The sequence below is a fragment of the Sus scrofa genome, chromosome 8 (genome assembly GCF_000003025.6).
Source record: "Sus scrofa isolate TJ Tabasco breed Duroc chromosome 8, Sscrofa11.1, whole genome shotgun sequence".
Lineage (NCBI taxonomy): Eukaryota > Metazoa > Chordata > Mammalia > Artiodactyla > Suidae > Sus > Sus scrofa.
The window spans coordinates 123,223,323-123,249,150 of NC_010450.4; the positions used below are offsets into that span (position 1 = coordinate 123,223,323).

General features: G+C 34.6%; 1 long non-coding RNA gene across 1 annotated transcript in view; it reads left to right on the forward strand.

Annotated features, from left to right (window-relative positions):
• LOC110262188 overlaps positions 1 to 25,828 on the forward strand; it is a 493,294-nt gene that overhangs the window by 17,928 nt on the left and 449,538 nt on the right. Inside the window, exon 2 of the long non-coding RNA XR_002346864.1 lies at positions 15,143 to 15,280. This is a non-coding gene — a long non-coding RNA (uncharacterized LOC110262188). The remainder of the gene's footprint in view (positions 1 to 15,142; positions 15,281 to 25,828) is intronic.

Below are 25,828 nucleotides of genomic sequence, written 5' to 3' on the forward strand. Positions count from 1 at the left end.
TCATAAAAGACAAGATACTTATTAATCTTTTGATTTTTAATTTTTAAAGTATAATATGTTAATATATCCTCAACTGTTTTTGTGAGGATTTAATGAGGTTTTAGGCCTACATCTTAGCTTGTCATTATCTCTAGATTTGATGTATGAAATCAAAGAAAATAAAAATGTAATCTAAAAATGTTTATGTTTACATTTGTCTTAGTCACAATTTCAGCAATTTAATGCATTTAAATTGAAAAAAAAACTCATTCTCAAGTGCACATGGGAAAAAATAAGTTAATATTTGTTATAAGTTTAATTTCACTTACTGTGTCCTCTATCAGATTCAACAATAAATCAAACACAATCCCCAAGAAGATGGCTTGCCAGCTACAAAGCAGAAATCTTTCTTTGCTATTAGTTACATGTGTACCTAAACTCAGTTTTCACATTATACTTAGTCTAAGTAGAAAGCTGTTTTTAGTCAACATGTTGTAATTTGCCGTCACAGAAGATTGCCTTGGCTTTATAATTGCAGTGTTTTTGTTTAAGTACAATCTTAAAAATATTCCCCTCCAATTTTTTGGTAAATATTGCTGCCTTTCATCTATTCCCCCTTTGCCCATTTAGAGGAGAAGAGATAGAAGACATGACAGTTTCGAAAATAACATATTAGTATGTTTGTGACAGAAAAAATCAGAGAACATTTGGTAGCAAAGGATAAACCCACTCTTCAACACACTTTGGCTGTGTACCATTTGCCAAGTATGTTATAGATTCTGGAGATACAGTAGTGACAAACAGCTTTGCTATCATGATGATCAATCATTAAACTAACACTTACATAGTGTTTACTCTTTTCTGAGTACTTTAAAAATATTAGCTAATTTAAGCCTTCTGTGAGATAAGCGAGCTCACTATTCTCAGAGACACTGAGGTATGTAAGTTATTACTTTGCCTGAGCTCCCGTAGTTGCTAACAGGCAGAGCTGTAATTAAGGCAACATATCAGACCCCAAAGCTCATATTTTTATGTGTGCTGTGGGGAGAAAGAGAAAAAAGAGAGATCATATTGAATATAAAGGAATGAAATGCAATCTTCTCACCATACCCGTCGGTTCTGCTTGCCCAGGCTGGGGCGGGGGCGCTGAGTGTATTATGCCATTTTATGTAAGTGATTTTTTTATTTATTTTAAATGATTTGTATGTTTTCCATTGTAGTTGGTTTACAGCTCTATAAATTTCTACTGTACAGCAAAGTGACACAGTCAAACACACAAACATATATATGTTCTTTCTCTCACATTTTTCTCCTTCATTTTCCATCATAAGTGACTAGATATAGTTCGCTGTGCTATACAGACAGATCTCATTGCTTATTCACTCCAAATGCAATAGTTTGCATCTATTAACCCCAGACTCCAAGTCCATCCCATGCCCTCTCCCTCCCCCTTGGCAACCACAAGTTTGTTATCCATGTCCATGAGTTTTTTTCTGTGGGATGATTCATTTGTGTCATATATTAGATTCCATATATAAGTGAAAACATATGGTATTTGTTTTTCTTTTTCTGATTTACTTAGTATGAGAATCTCTATTTCCATCTATGTTGCTGCAGATGGCATTATTTTATTCTTTTTAATGGATGAGTAGTATTCCATTGTGTATATATACCACATCCATGTCTCGCCTATTGTGAATAGTGCTGCAATGAACATAAGGGTGCATGTGTCTTTTTCAAGAAAAGATTTATCTGGGTATATGCCCAAGAGTGGGATTGCTGGGTCATATGGTAGTTCTATAGATAGTTAACTGAGGTACCTCCAATACTGGCTTCCATAGTGGTTGTACCAATTTACATTCCCACCAACAGTGTAGGAGGTTCCCTTTTCTCCACACCCTCTCCAGTATTTATTATTTGTTGACTTATTAATGATGGGAATTCTGACATGTGTGAAGTGGTACCTCATAGTTTTGATTTGCATTTCTCTAATAGTCAGTAATGTTGAGCAGTTGTTCATGTGCCTGTTGGCCATCTGTATATCTTCCTTGGAGAAATGTATATTCAGGTCCTTTGCCCATTTTTCAATTGGGTTGTTGGCTATTTGCTGTTGAGTTGTTTAAGTTGCTCGTATATTTTAGAGTTGAAGCCCTTGTCAGTTGCATCGTTTAAAACTACTTTCTCACATTCCATAGGTTGTCTTTTTTTTTTATGGTTTCCTTTGCTGTGCAAAAGCTTGTCAGTTGAATTAGGTCCCATTGGTTTATTTTTCCCTTTATTTCAGTTGCCTTGAGAGACTGACCTGAGAAGACATTTCTAAGGTTAATGTCAAAGAAATGTTTTGCCTATGTTCTCTTCTAGGGGGTTGATGGTATATTCTCCTACATTTAAGTCTTTAAGCCATTTTGAATTTATTTTTGTGCATGGTATAAAGGTGTGTTCCAGTTTCATTGATTTACATGCAGCTGTCCAGTTTTCCCAGCATCACTTGCTAAAAAGGCTGTCTGTTCCCCATTTTATATTCTTGCCTCCTTTGTCGAAGATTAATTGACCATAGCTGTCTGGGTTTATTTCTGAGTTCTCTATTCTGTTCCATTGGTCTGCATGTCTGTTTTGGTACCAGTACCACACTCTCTTGTTTGCGGTAGCTTTGTAATATTGCCTGAAGTCTGGGAGGGCTGTGCCTCTTGCTTGGTTTTTGTTCCTCAGGATTGCTTTGGCAATTCGGAGTCTTTTAAAGTTCCATATACTTTTTTTTTTTTTTTTTTGTAGTTTTGTTAAAAATGTCATGGGTAATTTGATAGGGATTGCATTTAATCTGTAGATTGCTTTGGGTAGTATGGCCATTTTAACGATACTAATTTTTTTCCAATTAATATTGTAAGCGTGGAATATCTTTCCATTTATTTGAATCCTCTTTTTTTCCTCAATTAATGTTTTATAGTTATCAGCCTATAAGTGTTTCACCTCCTTGGTTGGGTTTATTCCTAGGTATTTAATTTTCGGTGGTGTGATTTTAAAAGGTATTGTTTTTTGTATTCCTTTTCTGATATTTCATTTTTAGTGTACAGAATTGCAGGCAATTTCTGAATGGTAATCTTGTATTCTGCTACTTTGCTGAATTCACTGAAAAATTAGAGTAGTTTTTCCATGGAGTCCTTAGGTTTTTCTTTATATAGTATCATTTCATCTGCATACAGTGACAATTTTAACTCTTCTCTTCCAAAAATTTGGATACCTTTTATTTCTTTTGTTTGTCTGATCACTGTGGCTAGGACTTCCAATATTGTGTTGAATAAAAGTGGTGAGTGGGCAAACTTGTCTTGTTCCAGATTTTAGCAGGAAGGCTTTCAGCTTTTCTCCATTGAGTATTACATTTGCTATGGGTTTTTTCCTAAATGCCACTTATTATATTAAGGTATGTTCCCTCTATCCCACTTTGTAAAAGTTTTTATCATGAATGGATGTTGGACTTTTTCTGCATCTGTTGAGATTATCATGTGGTTTTTGACTTCTGTTAATGTGGTATAGGATGTTTATTGATTTGCATATGTTGATCCATCCTTGTGAACCTGGGATGAATCCCACTTGGTCTCGTTATATGATCTTTTTTATATGTTGTTGGATTTGGTTGGCTATAATTTCGTTGAGAATTTTTTTGCCTAAATTCATCAAAGATATTGGCCTATAATTTTATTTTTTGGTAGTATCGTTCTCTGGTTTGGGCATTAGGGTGATGGTGGCTTCATGGAATATCTTTGGGACTGTTCCTTCTTCTTCAACCTTCTGGAAAAGTTCGAGGAGGATGGGTATAAGTTCTTATCTGTATATTTGGAAGAATTTGCCTGTTAGGCCATCTGGTCCTGGATGTGTTTGTAAGAAGTGTTTTTATGTCATATTCAAATTCATCTCTAGTGATCAGTCTGTTCACTTGATCTATTTCCTCTGGAAAATTCATCTCTAGTGATCGGTCTGTTTGCTTGATCTGTTTCCTCTTGATTCAATTTTGGAAGGCTGTAAGTGTCTAGAAAGTTGTCCATTTCTTCTAGGTTGTCAAATTTGACAGCATATAATTGTTCATAGTATTCTCTCATGGTTTTTTTGCTTTTCTGCAGTATCTGTTGAAATTTCTCTTTTTTCATTTTTTATTTTGTTTATTTGGGTTTTTTCTCTCCTCTTTTTGGTGAGTCTGGCCAGAAGTTTGTCAGTTTTATTGCAAAGAACCAGCTCTTTTCAGAGTTCCTGACATAGCTCAGTGGTTAACGAATCTTGACTAGGAACCACGAGGTTGCAGGTTCGATCCCTGGCCTTGCTCAGTGGGCTAAGGATCCGATGTTGCCCTGAGCTGTGGTATAGGTCACAGACATGGCTTGGATCCCACATTGCTGTGCTCTGGTGGCTATAGCTCTGATTAGACCCCTAGCCTGGGAACCTCCATATGCCGTGGGATCGGCCCTAGAAAAGGCAAAAAAAAAAAAAAAAAAAAAAAAAAAAGAACCAGCTCTTGGTTTTTTTTTTTTTTTTTTCCTTATTTTTTTTTTTGAATGTCTCTTTTATTGATTTCCTCTCTGATCTTTTTGATTTCCTTCTATCTGCTGACATTAGGTTTTGTTTATTCTTCTTTTTCTAATTCATATAGTTGGTGGGTTAAGTTGTCGATTTGAGATTTTTCTTCTTTTTTGAGGAAGGCTTATGTCACTGTTTATTTCCCTGGAGGCACTGCTTTTGGGGCATCACATAAATTTTGAATGGTAGTGTCTTCATTATCATTTGTCTCAAGGTATTTTATAATTTTTTTTTTTTTTTTTGTCTTTTTAGGGCCTCAACCACAGCTTATGGAAGTTCCCAGGCTAGGGGCTGGGTTAGAGTTGTAGCCATTGGCCTACACCACAGCCACAGCAACCCTAGATCAAAGCTGCATCTGCGATATACACCACAGCTCATGGTCATGCCAGATCCTTAACCCACTGAGTAAGGCTGGGAATCAAACCTGTGTCCTCAGGGATATTAATCAGCTTTGTTTCCTCTGAGCCAAGAGGGGAACTCCTAATTTCGTTCTTGACTTCCTTATTGACTCATTGTTTTTAAGTAACATGTTTTTTAGTCTCTGTGTACTCAACTTTTTCTCCTTTCTTTTCCTGTGGTTGATTTGTAGTTTCATGCCATTGTGGTCAGAGAAGATGCTTGAAATAATTTCTTTACTCTTAAATCTGTTGAGCAATTCTTGAGAATGTTCCATGTGCACTTGAAAAGAATGTATATTCTGATTTTTTTTGGATGTAATGTCCTGAAAATGTCAAGTCCAACTTTTCTATTGTGTCATTTAGGATCTCTGTTGCCTTATTTATTTTCTGTCTAGAGGATCTGTCCATTGATGTGAGTGGGGTGTTAAAGTCTCCTACTATTGTATTCCCATCAATTTCTCCTCTATGTCTGTTAATATTTGTTGTATGTGTCTGGGTGCTCTTATATTAGGTGCATATGTATTGACAATTGTAAAATCTTCTTCTGAATTGATCTTTTTATCATTAAATTGTGTCCTTTGTCTTTCTTTATGGCCTTCATTTTAAAGTCTATATTGTCTGATAGGAGATTACAACTCCTGCTTTCCTGTCTTTTCTGCTAGCATGAGATATCTTTTCCCATCCCCTTATTTTCATTCTATAGGTCCTTTACCCTAGGGTGAGTCTCTTGTAGACAGTAATGTCTTAGGCTCTTGCTTTTATATGCAATCTGCCACTCTGTTTCTTTTGATTGGAGCATTTATTTCATTGACACTTAAGGTAATTATTGATAATTATGTATTTATTGCCATTTTAAACATTGTTTTCCAGTTGATTCTGTTTCTCCTTGTTTTTTTTTTTTTTTTCTTTTTTTGGTTGGATGATTTCATTTTACTATATGCTCGTGTCCTTTTCTTTTTAGTTTTTGTGAATTTAATATTTGGTTTTGATTTGTGGTTGCCCTATTTTTCAAGTATGTTAACTCATTCCTATATCTGCTTGTTTTGGCCTGATGGTCATACAGGCTCAAGCACATTCTAAAAAAGAGCCTAGATTTTCCTACTTTCTTTTCCCACATTCTATGATTTTGAAGTTCTTTTTTTAACATCTTCATGTTTGCCCTTTTGCTGTTCCTTGTATTTATCATCACTTGACAACAGTATTTTTTTTTTCCTTTCAGATCTGTATAGTGGCTTATTTAAGTTATTGCTTTCCAATTGGGATTTCCTCCATCCTATTACTTCTTATTTCTTTTTTATTTAGAGAAACGCTTTCAGTATTTCTTTTTAAAATACTATTAAAATTCTATTTTAAATGACATTCTTGCTGGGTAGAATATTCTAGCCTGCAAATTTTTCCCTTTCGGAACTTTAAATATGTATTGCCAATCTCTTCTGACCTGTAGTGTTTCTGTAGAGAAATCAGCTGATAGCCTTATGGAGGTCCCCTTATAATTAATGCTTTGTGTTTCTCTTGCTGCTTTAGAATCCTCTCTTTAACTTTTGACATTTTTATTATAATATGTCTGGGTGTGGGCCTGTTTGGGTTCAAATTGTTTGAGACCCTCTGTGCTTCCTGTATCTTGATATCTGTTTCCTTTAGAGTTGCAAAGTTTTAAGCCATAATTTCTTCAAATGTATTTTCAATCCCCTTTTATTTTTCTTCTCCTTCTGGAATTCCTCTTATGCATAGATTGACCTGCGTTATATTATCCCACAGATCTCTTACATTGTTTTTGCGTTTTTTCATTCAGTTTTCTGTCTCCTATCCCGATTGGGTGATTTCCTTTATTCTATCTTCCAAGTCCCTAATTCATTCCTCTGCATTGTTCATTCTGCTCTTTAGTACCTTTAACACAGTTTGCCTCTCTGCAAATGAATTTTCTCATTTTTATTGGCTCCTCCTTTTATTTTTAGTTCCTTTCTAAAGTAATCTGTTTATTTCTGCTCTTAATTCCTTTATATTCACCCTTAATCCCTTCAGTAGTTTTAACTATCTCCGTTTTGAACTCAGTGTCTATTAAACTGCAGAGGTCTGTTTCATTGTTTGCTCCTTCAGGTGAATTCTCCTTTTTTCTTTTTTTTTTTTTAACTGGAAATGGTTCCTGAGCCTCTTCATTTCATATATATGTGTGTGTGTATGTGTATATATATGTATACACGCACATATATATACATTTTTTTTTTCTGGTGAATTTAGGGAAATCAACTACTTTAGTCTTGGAGGGAAGACATTATTCATATCATGGAGTACACTAGAACAAGGAGGAAAAGGGAAAGAGTATATGGACAACTGTTGTTTTAAAGAGATTTGTCAAGAAAGTCTTCACTGAGAAAGTGGCGTTTAATAAACCTATTGAAAAAATATATGTGCCCATGTTTGTGTGTATATATATGTGTGTGTGTTTAAGGTATATCCATATATAATGTGTGCTGATGTGCATATGTTATATATTTATTTTTGCTTTTTAGTTAAATAGATGAAAAGCACTAAAAATTCCAAGTCAGTGCAAAATTTAGTATAGGACACTTGCTTAATTTGCAAATATGTTTAAATGTAACTGCTTCTGTCATTCAACATTAATTCAAACTGAAAAATACCAGAAATAACTCAAATAATTGTTAGTAATGGAAAATAATTAGTGACTTAAAATGGGAACTACCAGCCTATTTTCTTAAGTTTCTGGACAATGACTAATACATTCTTTGGTGATCAACTCCGGTCACAAAATTGAATGTATTGATCATTATAAAGTGTACACTAATGATGATTAATTGTACTGATTAAAATCAGCTGCTAAACCCTGTAACTATGTAACTTGTCATTGTTGAAAAAAATTCACTCTAAATACAATAATAAGCTTTTGCAACTTATACAATTTCCAAGGTTTTAATTACATTAAGTATGCTTGCATAGATCCCTAAATAACTTACTAATAATGACTGATATTTTATTTTTTTTATATTTTGATAAAGGCCAAAACCATCATGATTTTGCTAATAGTGAACAGTGTATTTTATAAGAAAAGTGTTAGCCATCATATCATAAGAGGGTGTCTGTTCAGGCTTTTTTTCTATACCTAATATTTTATACATTAAGTCATTTGTTTCAGTCTAAGTCAATTAATTTACAGGAACAGAGGCATGACTTTAAGCACATGGAAGAAAAGTTAAAATGCTTTTAATAGTGTGATCTTTTGAATGAAACATCATCAGTGCTGGAGAACGAACCATAATGAGACAGAATTATGACAGAGATTTTGTCTTCAGCACTACTGGCATTTCGAGAAGGATGACTTATCTTTGTGGAAGACTATCACAAGTATTATAAGGTACTTAACATTATTCCTTTTCTCTACCCACTAGATGCCAGTAGAATCTCCTTACCCACCAACCTGGTCGTGACAAGCAAATATCTTTCCAGCCCTGGCCAAGTGTCCCCTGAGGGACAAATCACCCCTGATATTGAAGAACCACTGGTATTAAAAATGCCTTCTTATATTAATAGTTGTATTGATAACAATAAATAGGTTTGCACACATTTATTTACTGAGCACAAGTTATATACCAAGTGTTTTCATTCATGTATTTCATCTGCCATATGAAGAAGCACTCTAGTGATACTAATTTTTGAGATATGAGAACTGAATTCCAAGAGATTGACTTGCATGTTCAAAGCCCTATTGCCAGTAAATAGCAAAGAAAGTATTTGAAGCCAGCAAGTCATAGCTGTCTGATTTCAGGAATTATACTCTTGACTATTCTCTATTCCCCTCATTTTCTTAAAGCTTGAACTTAATCTGTTTTTAACAGATTCAAGAATCAAATGTAAAAAGAGAAATTTATGGCCATTAAAAATGGCTTATACTTTTTATAGATCCAGGTAAATACTATGGATGGCATTTAAAATATCAAAACCACACATTATAGCACGCCCCATCCTTCGTCAGTTGGTACTGAGGAAAGTATCTCACTGACGACTGGATTTGGCTGACAGATCCCAGGAGGGAAGGAGGCATGGACAGGAACACCCCTCAAGAGGTTGCAAAGCCCTGAGGATTGGGGCAAATGCAAGAATGTGAAGAAAAGTTGAACGTAGTGGGAAAAAAACAACAACAAAACCTCTCAATAGAGAGTATGTTAAACCTGACAAATCAGCAGAGGAAAACAGAAACATCTGCTTGACTCTCTGCTAATCAGGATATTAGAATTGATGCAATAAAAACAAGAGTGAGATAAAAATTCATGTCATTATAATTTTTATAATAATGAGCTTTTAAAGTAGGATTATTGGACAGAGAGCCCATCAGTCACTTGGAAGAGCTCTTGAACAGGTATAGCTCATATCTGATGCAGCCAAAATATTTAACATAATGGCAGGTTTTTTTTTATAATGGCACCCACTTCTTTGACTATAGGCAGTTGCCAGCTTAAAATATTTTTATTAAAAAGTAACATAACACAGTAGCAAAAGGTTTTCTCATTGGTATAATGCATGTATATGCTAATGAATAGTTTATGTGAATGATCAAATAGCAGTTAGCAAGAATGAATTATACTAGAAACTAAATCAAAACAAAACAAACAAAAGGTCTTATCACCATGCAAATATTTTCAAATTCTAGAGCAAGGAGGGGGCTGATTTCTGAACAAACTACTACTGGAGAGGTTGACAGATGAAAATGGAAAAAAATAGAATGGGAAAATGATACTCGTGTATATAAAATAATTTAATTCATACTAAAATCCAGCAATGAAGAAGAATAGATTGATCACTAATGTGATCGAGAAGAAAAGAATAGATTGATCACTAATGTTGTTCAATTGACTACTGTATTAATTTTCTATTGCAGCATGATGAATTATCACAAATTGAGAGCCTTAAAGCAACACCCTTTTTATCTCCGTTTCCATGGGTAAAGCCTAGTCTGCAATCCAGGTATTGACTAGGAGAGCATTCTTGTCAGAGGCTGAACTGGATGAAGATTCACTTCCAGATTCTCAGGTTCTTGACAACATCTGTCTCCTTACAGTTATAGAACTGAGGTCCTCACTTTCTTGATAGCCTTTACCTGGGACTGCGTCAAGCTCCAAAAGTTGCTTTCATTTTTTTGGACATAGGCCCTCTCCATAAGCACTCTCCCAAGATGGCAGTTTATTTCTTCAAAACCAGAAAGAGAAAGAAGTTTTCCTAACAGGCTTACATACAAATGCATGCTTGCATATATATGTGTATATGTGTTTGTTTTGTTTTTATAGAGTTAAATAGATATACACAGATATAAGTATAAATATACTTATGTGCATATTTATAAAAATAGATGTACGTATGCATGAAATGTAATCATGGGAGTGACATCTCAGCACTTTGGCCATGTTTCACTAGTAACAAGGAAATCTCAGACCCAGTGCACATTCAAAGTTAGGGGATTATACAATAAGCATAGGGGGTCATCCTAAGTTTTATTTATTGCAACTACTCTCAAAAGCATTAATTCAGAATAATCTATGACAGAGACATAGTTTTTATCTTGTTGTTTTTTTAAAAGTTCAAATGAAAAAGCAAAACAACAAAACACCAAAAACATAACCATGAAATTAGAAGAAAACATTTATTTTTTAATTAAGTAATTATTTTTTTAATTGTTATTTCCCCAATAGCATTTTGTTCCTACTGTACAGCATGGTGACCCAGTTACAAACACAAGAATATATTTTACTTCTTTACAGAATAGAATATCCTAAGGATAACATTACCATCTGATTCAGATTAAACTTCTGCACTGGGAAAAGGCATACATGGCAACTCTGGCATTTCCAAGTCTCTTTGCACAAGAGAGAGAATCCTTAGAAAGGTGTTAGGCAAAAAACTCCCCTGGCCTCCTTCAACTAACAGCCTACATGTCAGTCATAAAGAATGTCATCAAATCAAGATACACTGTTACTTTATGTTTCTTCTCAAAGGGCATGTTTGATAATTAAATTTCTACCACACATTATTCCTCAATTTGTTAAAATTTTACTTAATACAACTCTTTTAGACTTAGATATTTGTCATTCTTTGACTATTGAAAAAGAAAGTTTATGTAAATTTTTGGTTAAGATGGTCAGTATTTATTCACTTTCAGAGTCTTTTTTTTTTCTTCTTGATTTTAAGGAAATTTATTTTAACTTTGAGTGCTCCAAATCCTGTTCTTTTCCCTTTCAGTTTTATTGAAATATAATTGACATACAGAACTGTGTAAGTTTATGATATTCAGCATAATGATATAATTTACATTCATCATGAAGTGACTATCACAGTAAGCTTAGTGAACTTCCATCATCTAAGTACAAAATTAAAGAAACAGAAAAAATTTTCTTGTGATGAGACCTCTTAGGATTTACTCTTAACAACTTCCATAAATGATATGGAGCAGTACTAATTATGTTTATCAAATTTCACTGTACATCACTAGTACTTTAAACTGCAAGTGTACATTTTGATTGCCTTCATCCCATTATTCCTCCCCGCATTCCATCAGTGCCTCTGATGATCACAAATCGGATCTCTTTTTCCACGAGCTTGTTTTCGAAGTAAAATTGACCTGCAGCACTACCTTCGTTCCTGGTGCACAGCATACTGATTCAATAGTTCTATGAGTTTCTAAATGATTATCATAAGTCTGGTTACAGTAGGTTGCCGTATAAATATATGTCATCGATTATTGACTGTAATGAAGTCATTGACTATATTCCCAACACTCTGTCTATGACCCATTAATTTTGCAGCTGGGAGATCATACCGCTTTACCTCCCTCACCTATTTCTTTCCTGCTCCTACCCCTCATCCCTCTGGCAAATATTTCTTTGTTCACTCTATCTGTTACTCTGTGTATGTTTTATTATGTTTGTTCATTTGTATTTTAGATTCAAGTCATACAATATTTTTCTCTGTCAGACTTATTTCACTTAGCATAATACCTTCTATGTGTGTTCACTTCACAAATAGCAAAATATAGCAAGATTTCTTTTGAGTAGTTTTCATACATATATATACGTATGTCATTTATATATATTATCTTCTTTAAACATGCATATATTGGTGGACACTTGGGTTGCTTCCATGTCTCGACTTTTGTAAGTCATGCTGCCGTGCACATGGGGGTGCCTCTATCTTTTCTAATTAGTGTTTTTATTTTCTTCAGATAAACACTGAGGAGTGGAATTGCTGGATCGTATGGTGGTTCTGTTTTTTACTTTTTGAGGATTGTCCATACCATTTCCCATAGTGGCAGCACCAGTTTACATTCTCTCCAAAAATGCACAAGTGTTCCCTTTTCTCCACAGCCTTACCAACACTTGTTACTTGGTGTCTTTTTGATAACAGCCATTCCGACAGGTATACAGCGATATCTCATTGCGGTTTTTTGATTTGCATTTCTCTGATGATTAGTGATGCTGAACATCTCTTCATGTGCCTGCTGGCCATCTGTATATTTTCCTTGGAAAAATTTCCTCTGCCCATTTTTAAGTTAGGTTTTATTTTTAATGTTGAGTTGTATGAGTTGAGTTTTTTTGTATATTTTGTATATTAACCCCTCATCAAATATGTTTTTATGAATATCTTCTCCCATTCAGTAGGTGGCCTTTTAATTTTGTTGATAGTTTTCTTTGCTGTGTAAAAGCGTTTTCGTTTCATGTAGTCCAGTCTATTGATTTTTGCTTTTGTTTCCCTTGCCTGAGGAGATGTCTTTAAAAAATCAACTCATAGTTCGTGATAACTGCTTTGACCAAACACTGTAATGCTCTGTAGTGTATCAAGAGAAAAGGAAATACAGCATATATTGAAAGAATATTTTTACTCTTATCTCTAAGGCAATGATACTCATATCAATTTAGTTCATTATTTTTCATCTTGAGTAAATATATATCTGTGTGTTTTAGAGTACATGTTAAGTGAGGCTGTGTTGCTTTCCTAGGAAGGTCATAACCAATTATTTCAAACTTAGTTGACTAAAACAGTAGAAATTTATTCTCTCGCAGGTCTAAAGTTTAGGTAACTAAAATAAAAATCTCGGCAGGGTTGGTACTTTCTAAAGTATTTGAGGAGTAATCCAATCCATGCCTCCCCTCTGGCTTCTGGTGGCTTCAGGGACTTCTTGGCATATAGATATTATAACTCCAGTCTCTGCTTCTGTTTTCACACATCCTTCCCTATGTGTCTCTGGGTGTCTCAAATATTCCTCTCCTTTCTGAGGATACCAGTTGTTGGATTTAAGCCCACCCTAACTGTAACCACAAGATCCTTAATATAATTATATCTGCACATATCACAGGGGGTTAGGACTTAGACAATTCCTTCTGGGGGGGTCGCTATCCATCCCATTATAGAGCAACATTGAATAGTCACTGTGTGTACACAAAAGCACACTCTAAATATAACAAACTATAAACGATAATTTTTTTAATCTTAAGTCCAATCTCTTAATGGTATTAGCATTAACTACTATTAATTGACCTTTTAGTCTCAATTTTCATACAATATTATCAATAATATTTTATGGACATGGATCAAGAGCCCGAAGATCTGGAGGTACATGCTAATATTTTACATGTAATTTATGAGGAAATAGCATTAAATTATGCATATTGGAATTAGGAACAGAAACATCAAGGTTTTTAGAGGTATGAATGACAGATAACATTATCTTTTGAATTTGACCATTCTTCCATTTCAGTGAAAACATGTAAAAATGTGATGGATTGTATCGGTTACTGACAGAGAAGAATATTTAAAATGAATATCCTTCCTCAGTTGATATTTACACTTTCCCTCAAAGTTAACCCTATTATTGCCATGGGCTTTATAGCAAATATAGACACATTAAATTTCAGATGGGTTCAAAAAGCAATTTGAATGCCTAGGTTCTTAGTTTTCCAAGATGTTCTAGTTAAACATGCAGAAATTGATTCTAATAGTTTCTCTCCTTCAAGGACAATCTATTTCATATGTATGCTTAATTTTTAGGTCTTACTGTCAGGATAAAACACACAGTGGGATTGGTAGCTCTGTTTTAAAAATTGCTGAAGGAAATTCCATCTAAGTAAAAAATGATAAATATCTTACTTCCTATAAATATAATCTTTCAGATATGCATGTATGCTTATAGGAATATCTATATTTGAAAGTTAGTGTAAATATACTTTGATATATATATGTATGTATGTATGCATATGTACATCTTTTGATGCTGAGAATATACATGTCCATTCATCTCAAGGTTTGTTGCTCTCAGCGAGTCGCTAGCTTCGGAAGCACTCCATAAAAGTGGCTGCCATCGGTATTTTCTTACAAAATATGTGGTGGTAATGTCAAACTGGGATATTTATGGTGGATTTCTCTGTATATAGCTTATATATTTTCTTCGTGACAGGTCAGCAGGCTAAGCCAGGTTATGAATAGTGATAATTAGATACATTATCCTGAATTTTTTACAAAATTAGACAATTAAAGCAAAGACTATGCAGCTTAGAATGAATCCAGTTTAAGAAGTAGGGAATTATTCCTCAGTATAAAAACATATTTCATTTTGGTATGATTTGATCTCCTTTGCTTATGAGATATTTTTGTAACAAGAAAATTTCATTGTGTTATTTGGGAACTATTTATTAAGTGCTGACTACATTCTGGCGCTGAGTTGGAAGCAACCACTAAGATGACGTCGGACCTCCCTTCCTAGTGTTTACGCCTTCCTATAATCCCCTCCACCCTAGTGTGGGTTGAGTCTAGGAACCCCCTACTGATGAATAGAGTGGGGCAAAAGAAATCTGCATGTCACTTCTGAGATTAGGTTACAAAAGGACTGTGATTGGAGTTCCTGTCGTGGCACAGCGGAAATGAACCCGACTAGGAACCATGAGGTTGTGGGTTTGATCCCTGGCTTTGCTCCGTGGCTTAAGGATCTGGTGTTGCTGTGAGCTGTGGTGTCGGTCACAGACGCAGCTCAGATCTGGTATTGCTATGGCTGTGGCGTAGGCCGGTGGCTGCAGCTCTGATTGGACCAGTAGCCTGGGAGCCTCCATGTGCTGTGGGTGCACCCCTTAAAAAGAAAAAAAAAAAAAAAGGACTGTGACTTACATCTTGTTCACTTTCTCTTGCCTTCCCACCTGCCTGCTTAGATGGAAACCACCTGCCATGTGTTAGCTACACTATGGAGATACTCAAGTGGCAAAGAACTGATGGAGACCTCTGACCAACGAGGGAGGAACTGACCTCCTCAGTCCACCAGCTTGTGAGGATCTGGCTCCTACCAACAGGTGAGTGAGCTCGAGAGTGGATCCTTCTTCAGCTGAACCTTAAGGTACTGTAATCCCAACCAATACCTTGATTGCATCATGCCAAGAGACTCTGAGAGGGAGGACCCAGCTCAAGTGAACTGGGAGATAATAAATGTGTGTTGTTTTAAGCTGCCACATTTTTAGATAATTTGTTATGTATTCTACTCATATATACTTATGAGAAAATCAGAAATAATATGTGTAAGGAATATAGAAAGAAGGTAAGTTCCATATGTCAATTTAGTGCCTTATCGGTGGGGTGCCATATAATCTCACTTATATGTGGAATCTAAAATATGGCATAAATGAACCTATCTACGAATGGAAACAGACTCACAGACATAGAAAACAGACTTGTGTTTGCCAAGGAGGAAGGGGCAGGGAAAGAGATAGACATGGAGTTCAGGGTTAATAGATTCAAACTTTTACATTTGGAGTGGATAAGCGATGAGTTCCTACCGTACAGCGCAGGGAACTATGTCCAATCTCTTGGGATAGAACAAGAGGGAAGATAGTATGAGGAAAAGAGTATATGACTGGATAACCATGCTGTATAGCATAAATTGGCACAACACTGTAAACCAACTATACTTTAATTAAAAATAAAGTAAAATCTTCGAGGAATAGATTGGGAGGTGGAGAAGAAAAAAAACTGGATAAACAACCTTGAGGGTATGAATGGGACTGGAAACGTGAAAAAAAATTTAAGTCCTTTCAGAGAATATTTTATAATTTACAAATACATTTTTTACATTCATTAAAAAATAATTAAGTTGGGGTGGATGAGAGTGTTTTGCTGTAGGAGTATGTGTTTATGTGCGTGCAATCACATGTTCTTTTTACACTTCATGTTAGTTATTTGAATATTTTCCTGAAACATGCCATGTTTGCCTCATAATTTTATAACATTGAGGTAACTCTTGTTAAATAAGAGAGTCTAGTGAATAATAAAATCTCTAAATTCTATCTGACATGAAATGGTTATTAATTTCAAATACATGTCAGTATTTTTGTCTTCTGTCCTTGCAATGAACATTTCGGCTTTAAAAAGTGGACTGCAGAAGTGACAATTACACAAACTACAAATGAAGCAAAAGAAAGATTGTAGCTATGTAAGCCAACTTAAGAAACACCCTGCTGTGTAACTTTTTTGGATTCTGACGTCGACTTGAGTAAAATCAATTATCTAAGAGAAATTATTTGATATAAATTATTTCTCACGCCTTGTCTCATTTTTACAAATAAGGATACAGCATTCATTGTGTCACATTCATCAGACATACATCTGTTTTACACACATGAATCACTATCACTAGATTTCTTTTATAAATTGACAGTTAAAAAACATGTAGTTGGAATGAATTTAAAAGCTGGAAGAAGTGTAAGTCAGAGTGATTAGCTCCCTCTACAATGTGTTTAGAAAAGCTGCAGCCAAAAGAAACTAGCTTTACTTTGTCCATTAAGGAGCATGGGAAACTTGGGAGAAGCTCTCTGTTTAACATTTTTTTTTTTTCTTTTCTAGGGCCGCACCTGCGGCGTATGGAGGTTCCCAGACTAGGGGTCTAATTGGAGCTGTAGCTGCCAGCCTACACCACAGCCACAGCAATGCCAGATCTGAGCCACATCTGCAACCTACACCACAGCTCACGGCAACATCGGATCCTTAACCCACTCAGCAAGGCCAGGGATCGAACCTGCAATCTCATGGCTCCTAGTCAGATTCGTTTCTGCTGTGCCACGATGGGAACTCCTGTTTAGGAATTTTTAGCTGAGAATGATAATAAATATTTCCTTCCTTTATAATCATAGAAAGTTTTGGATATATAAACATCCATACATTTTTTAATGTTGTTTGGTCTGAAAAAACATACATGTAAAATTAAGACACTTCCTTTTTTTAATTCAAATATGACCCCTTGTGGGATATTGCCTTCAGAAGGCAGAATTAGACATTCCTTTGTTTACAGCATGTATTGCAGTTCTTGTTTTGTTTCTTCTTCAAAGTAAAAAGAGAGGACTGGAAATATTTCTCTCTGTGTCTAAAACACATGACCCAGGCTCCGTACAATGAGAGGTAATTATATTTTTCTGGAACAAATATCTCATCACACTCTTACTTTGTGCTTTGTAGTAATGATTGTAATATCGCATATATTTTGTATTTATTGGAGTGGGGGATGTGAAGAAGTGTGCATAGTATCAAATACATCCTCATTCTTGTTCTGATCTCCAATCTGTGAGCCTAGCAGCAGGAAAGAAACATCGTAATTCTGACCACTGAAATCCACATCTTATCGACTCTTGTATTAGAGGATTCTACTCTCTGCCAAATAAAAGCAAGCAAACACAATGATAGAAAAACAAAAAAGTTAATTTACTAGCAAGTTTCACATTCTCTTCCCTTTTCTTTAATAACCTGGTATGCTTCTTCATTATTTACATTAATGAAAATTTGTAGAAATTTTAAATATTGGACTTCCACATATTTTGACTTGACTTTATATTCCTATGTACTTATGTTTTCCTTATGAGTACTGGCTAGATTCTAAGTGGAAGGAAAAAAATAGAAGAAAAAATATAACTTATGCCAATCACCCATATATTTGGGGGTCAATTTATCCGAATTTCTTAAAATATAATCCTTCCTTCAATAAAGTAATATAGAAATTATTATAAGACCTACGAAGCGTTATCATTATTACTTTAAATAATTTATTTTATTCAAGTTGTTGCCCAACATATTATGTGTTCAGCTACAAATATGCCACATAGGAATCTATTTTAAAAATTTATTTCTTATTTTTTGTTTATATTTTTAAACATTTTAAAATTGAAGTATGGTTAATTTACAATAGGGTATTATTATCAAGTGTATAGCAAGGTGGTTCAGTTATATATGTATGTGCATATGTGTGTATATACATATATATACTAACATAAATGCACATATATACATATATATGTGTATTCTGTTCCATTATAGGTTTTTACAAGTTATTCATCGTAGTTCCCCATGCTATATAGTAGGTCCTTGTTGGCTACCTATTTTATATGTAGTAATGTGTGTATGTTAATCCCAAACTCCTAATTTATCTCTCCCCCTTCCCCCTGCTATCCCTTTGGTAACCAAAGTTTGTTTTCTATGTCTTTGAGTCCATTTTTTGTTTTGTAAATAAGTTTATCTGTATCATTTTTTTAGCTTCCACATATAAGTGATATCATATTGTATTGTCTTTCTCTACCTGACTTATTTCACTTAATATAATAATCTCTAGGTCCGCCCATGTTCCTACACATGGCATTATTTCATTTTTTATGACCAAGTAATATTCCATTGTATGTATATACCACATCTTTCTCCATTCATCTGTTGATGGACATTAATTTGCTTGTAGGTCTTGGCTATTGTAATTTAATGCTGCTATGAACATTGAGGTGCATGTATCTTTTCGAATTAGAGTTTTCTCCTGATATATGCGCAGGAGTAGGATTGCAGAATCACTTGGTAACTCTACTTTTAGTTTTTTAAGGAACTGTCATATTGTTCTCCATAGTGGTTGCACCAGTTTACATTCCCACTGACAGTATAAGAGGGCTCCTTTTTCTCCACACCCTCTACAGCATTTATTATTTGTGGACATTTTAATGATGGCTATTCTGACTGGTGGCTTTGATTTGTAGGAAATTTAACCATAAATTACTATCTCAACTAGTGTATCAAAGATTCTATTTCACTAATTAAATCCATCTAAAAATTAGACACATTAGAACACCATTTTCTTTTTAAATGATAATATATAAGCTGTAAAGATAATTCTAAAGGAAGGCCTGTACATATTTTTGAATTAACATCTTAACTGTATAAACATCCAAGCTCTTTTGAAATGAATATTTGGACTACAAATTTCAGTGTATTTCTTTAAAATCGTTTACATTACTATATATCTATCCCTACCACATTTAGTGTTTTGGACTCATCCTGCTTAAATCAGCTTAAAAAGGACATGATCTTCATTCTGGCATCATTTCTGGAGTCCCCTGAGACCATTTTATTTTGATTTTATCTGAATACCACCATGACTGAACTTATTCTTTATGTCCTTAACTAAATGTGTGTTTCTGGGTGGATTTGCTTTTGTCGTTGGATAAACAAATTATTAGAAAAGTCATAAATTTAACTTACTTTGTATATTGAAAATTGCTCCCAAACCTACATTAAGAAATCACCCTTGGTTTGTCAACTGGGTAACTTATTTGCATAGGAATATATATATACATATATATACTTAAACTTCTTGAACATTCAGGTCAAAAATATTTAAATAACCAAGATTTAAATAATTTAAACATGATACTAGCTGATAATACTAGTAAAAGATGACCCTTGCTATGTATATTGTTTTCGGTAAGTGAAAAATGAACAAAATTGGCATTTATTTACACTGTTCATATGGATTGACTGTAAGTATACTATCTATCCCCAAATAATCCTCTTGGTTAAAACCATCAACAACCAGTGTTACATCTAATATTTAAGTAAAATAACACAGCAGTATGATGAATGTTGGTAGTATAATCTTCCTGTTAAATTTTAATTTATTTGTACTTTTTCTCTTTAAATGATAGATGTATTGCTCTTTCTTGCTAGTGCTATCAGTTGCTTTCATGGGGTGGGGGGAGGGAGAGGACATTTTGTTTTTCTTTATGAACTATATTCAATAAAAGAACTAAGTAGACTAGGATTTTCATGTTTGCAAGCACTGCTTCTCAAATGTTAATATGTATAAAATCATATGGGAACTTATTAAAATGAAATAATCATTCAGCAATTTTGTGATGGGATCAGTGACTCTACATTTTTTTTAATTACTCAATGAATTTTACTATATTTATAGGTGTACAACAGTCATCACAACCAGATTTTATAGCATTTGCATCCCACACCCTCAGTGCATCCCCCCCAACCACCAACCAGTCTCATTTGGAAACCATAAGTTTTTCAAAGTCTGTGAGTCAGTATCTGTTCTGCAAAGAAGTTCATTGTGTCCTTTTTTTAGATTGCACGGGTCAGTGATAGCATTTGATGTTGGTGTCTCATTGTCTGACTGACTTCACTTAGCATGATTATTTCTAGGTTCATCCATGTTGCTGCAAGTGCCATTATTTCTTTCCTTTTAATGGCTGAGTGATATTGCATTGTGTATGAGTATTACAACTTCTTTCCTCTGTGATGGACATTTAGGTTGTTTCCATGTCTTGGCTATTGTATATAGTGCTTCAATGAACATTGGAGAACATGTGTCTTTTTGAGTCATGGTTTTCTCTGGATAGATGCCAACGAGTGGGATTTTTGGATCAAATGGTAATTAATACTTGATTCTACATTTTTAATAACTTACTAGTTACTGAGGATGCTATTGGTTGATAAACAATAAGCAATTTTTTGAAGAATAAAAGCATGCTCTACCTTCTCTTTTGAGGTTTACTAGTGTATATATTTATGTATTAGACTCTGGCTAATAAGTTTACATACTCATAATGAAAGTATATATTCTGCCTAAATGCAATATGAAGATATTATTTATGGTTCTTATTTTCTCTCACTGATTCATGTTTTTCTTTTGTATTCTACTGGCCAGTAAAAATTCTTACTTTAGAATCCTAAACCCTATTTAGATGGTTTTTTTGTTGTTGTTTTTGTTTCCCTTTAGATTTGGACATAGGATATATCTGGATTTGGATATAGGATAAGACTCTGGTAATTGTCGATCACGCTGGAATTTGTATTTTATATTTGGGAAACACAAAGGTGTTTGCAGTCTGAGAATAATATAGTGAGATTTCTCTCTTTTCCATCAAGTTGTCTATTTCCATCCTAAGACTCCCATGGCATCTGTGAACTTTGTGTGTATTAATTTCAATTTGGGATTGCTGTTGATTTAAGATTGTAGTCTTATGCTTTGATTATAAAATTCAGATGCTCATCAGAAGATCAAATTTGAAGATTGAGGCTTGATGGCCTGATCCTGGCAATGTTTTTTTCCTAATGTTGGCAAGTCTAATTTCTAGCAGAGCGTGCTTGGAAAATATTTAAATTTTAACACTGCCAAAAAAGCTCAAGCTTTGCTTACTATTAAACCAGAATCTGACTATAAGCAGTGAAACTACACAGCAATACTCAGTTACAAGGGATTTACACAGATGATCCAGAAATACTTTTTTTTTTATTATTTTTAGATAATGAAAACATAAATGAAGTCTTCTAGAGAACATAAAACTATATATTTCACATACCAGTTCGTAACTAGTATGGAATTTGGAAACATGAATTTTGAAAGTAATATTCACAAAGTAAAACTTGAGGTTCTTGAGTAACAACTTCTTAAACAGAATTTTGTGGAACTGTCTTCTTCAAATATATTCCCAAGATCTAGGCTTATTCAAGTAGTAAAAACTCTCCCACTCTCTGGATACTTAGATATTGCCCAAACTTTCTTAGTTCCTGAAATAGTTAGACTTTATCTTCAAAAAGATAATGGTATTACATTTCTTTTACACTCTGCAGTAAAGACAAGTAGTGGTATCTATACCATTCCTGAGCAGCTTACATTAAGGTGAAGGCAAAAGGCTACAGACCAGGGCTTGACAAACTTTTTTAAAATTTAATTTTAGCCTGATAGTCATATAGGCTCAAACACATCATTTAAAAAAATCCGAATGTCTATCGACAGATGATTGAATTAGGAAGATGTGGTAGATATACACGATGGAATACTACTCAGCCACAAAAAAGAACAAAATAATGCCATTTGCAACAACATGGATTGGACCAGAGACTCTCATACTGAGTGAAGTAAGTTAGAAAGAGAAAGACAGATACCATAGGATATCACTTATATCTGGAATCTAATATACAGCACAAATGAACCTTTGCACAGAAAAGAAACTCATGGACTTGGTGAATAGACTTGTGGTTACCAAGGGGGAAGGGACGGGAGTGGGATGGATTGGGAATTTGGGGTTAATAGATGTAGGCTATTGCCTTTGGAATGGATTAGCAATGAGATCCCACTTTGTAGCACTGGAAACTATGTCTAGTCACTTATGATGGAGCATGATAATGTGAGAAATAAGAACATATACATGTATGTGTAACTGGGTCACCATGCTCTACAGTAGAAAAAAAAATAATGTATTGGGGAAATAAAAAAAATAAAAATATAGTTTTTTAAAAAATGTGTAGGCAAAGCCAAGTATTATAGAGGGGTGGAATGACCTGTAGATGTCATTTGCTGATGCTTGATGTGATGTAGACAATATATTTGAGAGGACCTGTATTTGAATAATTGATGACTAATGTATACTGAAAACAGTGCTGGATTTCAAAGGTTAGATTGAAAGGGAGTTACGGGGAAGTAGTATACATAGTAGGAATAAATGCATCTGGAAATGCAGGGAAAAGGAATTAAACAAAAAGAGATTTGTGTTTAGACAGAACATTGAGTCATAATTTTGAATGTTGTTTAGAAACCTTTTAGTTTGTTTTGATGAAAGATAAGCACCTGATGTGGAACACTGCAGGGGGAATCAGTCTGATGGTGACGTGCAGGATGAAATGATTTTACTGAAGCCTGGAAACTCTGTTAGAAGACTAGTACAATTATCCAAGTCTAAGAGGTTGATCTACAAAAGTACTAATACAAATATGAAGGGAAGATAATAAAAGGTTTCAAAAGTATGAAAATAATCAGAGTCTGACCTATTGAGGTATCTTAAAGAGGGGAAAATGAAATTCAGACGTATTTCTAAGGGCTTGAATTTGTGTAACAAGAAAAATGATTTTACCATTGATTCTGACAGTGCAGTCTGGAGGGAGGAGCCACTTAAAAGGAAAGATTGTGATTTTAGTTAGACATACTTGAGTTAATGAGCATCAGACTTCTGAATGAAAATGCCCAGCTGCCAGTTAAATATAATAAAGCCAATATTTATCAAGCAGAATAAAGGAAAGCCTTTGAAAGAAACTGGGGGAGTAATTATAACCATAGAAATACTAATACATGACAGTGTCTCTGAGATTAGTGAGGTTTTGAAGGAGGCAGAGGTGGTCCATTGTGTCAAATTTATATCTTATAGAGCTGTGTTTTTGGCCCCAGGCTTGCAATTCCATTTTGAAGGTGCAAATAGCCATATTCTCACCCTTTGGGAATGTTCAATTTCTATTCAAACATAAGAACTTGCTGTGTGAGTGACTGCATCTTGCTGTTTGCTAGTGTGAGGCAAAGTCACAATAGAAGATTAACAAAAGGTTTTTCTGGTAGATGTATTTGCTGGCTAGATGAAACATAAGCTTCATGAACTGAGCATTATAATCTCAAGAAGGATTTTGCTTCAGGCTCATCTCTTCTCCCATGGGCTGTGGAGATGTGTGCATGAGCCAATTTGCACCCCTTCATAACACTTTCATTCATCTAAAATTACAATACCATCCTTATGTGATTTTTATGCACCCAGAGGAATTAAGCTCATCATTGCTATTATGATGGTAAACCTCTCATAAGAAGTTGCTGTGTTGGAAGTTTTCCCAAATGATTCATTCAGATTTTCATGCTCTGCCTCCAAGTATGTAATTTCCCATTTCCATTTTTAAGATACTTGACATGTATTGTAATGATATTTTAAAACATTTACTAAGGAGAATTTTAGTAAGATTCACATGGTTTGTAGGAAACAAAGTACACTCTATTTTGGCCAGCGTATTTTCTGTGTTACCAAGTTGTACAGGTGAAGGCAGGAATTTAGAATTACATTGTTATCCCAAATGAGGATATGTTAAGTGCTTTATTTCTTAACACAAGCTAAATGTCTCTAATCAGAACATATCTATCTTTCACATATTTTAAACATAGATCACTAAAGTACCTACATTTAATCATTCAGAACAACTCAAAACACAGGATCTTTAATGCATTTGAGGGTTATTTGTACACAGATTAGATATCCTTTTTTGATTATTCAAATTGCTTTTTTTTGGGGGGGGGTCTTTTTGCCTTTTCTAGGGCTGCTCCCTTGGCATATGGAGGTTCCCAGGCTAGGGGTCTAATCGGAGCTGTAGATGCTGGCCTATACTGAAGCCACAACAACAAGGGATCCAAGCCATGTCTGCAACCTACACCACAGCTCATGGCAATGCCAGATCCTTAACCCACTGAGCAAGGCCAGGGACCAAACCTGCCACCTCATGGTTTCTAGTTGGGTTTGTTAACCACTGTGCCACGACAGAAACTCCAAATTGCTTTGTTTTTAGAGACATAAAATTCTTCCATCTTTTATTAAAATGTCATTCAAATTTTATAAGATAAAAAAATGCTAAGTAAAACAGGTAATGAACTGTTTTCATTTGATGGTTGAGTATCTCAATTATCTTTGTCAGCTGGGAATGAATTATTCCTACAGCAGTGCTTAGACATAGTAGTGAACAAGGGAGAGCTACACCCTATATTTCTCCACCCAGAGCAATGAGTAACATAAAAATCTAACATCATAGAAAGCATATGTGCATGGGAACTGTGTATTTATGTGTGTATGTGTGTGTACATACAAATGAATACTGCAAAAGAAGGTCATGTTTTTCCCCAAAATACTGAAATAGTAACATTTTTCTACTATAAATTAAAACCATGAAAAATTATAAACTGTTTTATGGAACCAACCACTATTAGCTTGTGACCTTATACCTCATCCTCACTATACCTAATTGCTACCTGTGACAGATGCTGTCCTTGGAAGAGAAAGTTTTTGAGGAGACCATATATTCATAACAAGTCCCATTATTATAATATAATTACGATACATATTGGTAATCTATGTATTCTATCACTTGCTCAATAAATGGGCAGAGTAGAAATTATTCCCATTTTATTGTTCAAGGGCAGAACGGAAAGCTGTGCTTCTGTAAACAAGCTTATCACTTGAGGGAAGCTAATATGCTTGTAACCAGAACCACGAAATACTGATTTGTAATGAACAATGTAACTGTGGTGTTCATGCTCACTAGCCAAGACATCCTTTCTCTGTAGGGAAGTCTTCCTTGAGAAGCCAAATTCCAAACAGGAGTTAGTTCATTGGGTAAAGAATCAGTTCAAGGATAATTAGTTTTAATTGAAATAGCTGGTATCATCAAGCTGGGATAGCCTGAAGCAGCAATCTCCATTTTGGGCCATGTGGCCCTTTTCCCAGACTAGATAGATGTGAACTCATGTAATCAGAGTCCAGCTTTTTGGATGCCTTTTTTTTCTGGGCTCCTTTGAAACATTATCTTTCCATTAACGCAGTTTTTTCTCTGAGGAATAGTGAAATCAATGACAAGTAAGCTTTATTCAAACTCATCTCCTCTTGTTCTGCTGAGAGTTCCACTAGCTAGTTTGCCTAAACTTTGCTATTTCTATATTTAGTTACTGATGTCGTTACAGTTACTTATGCAGAAATCTCTATGTGTATTTTTTAATATTTTAACTCATGGACAAT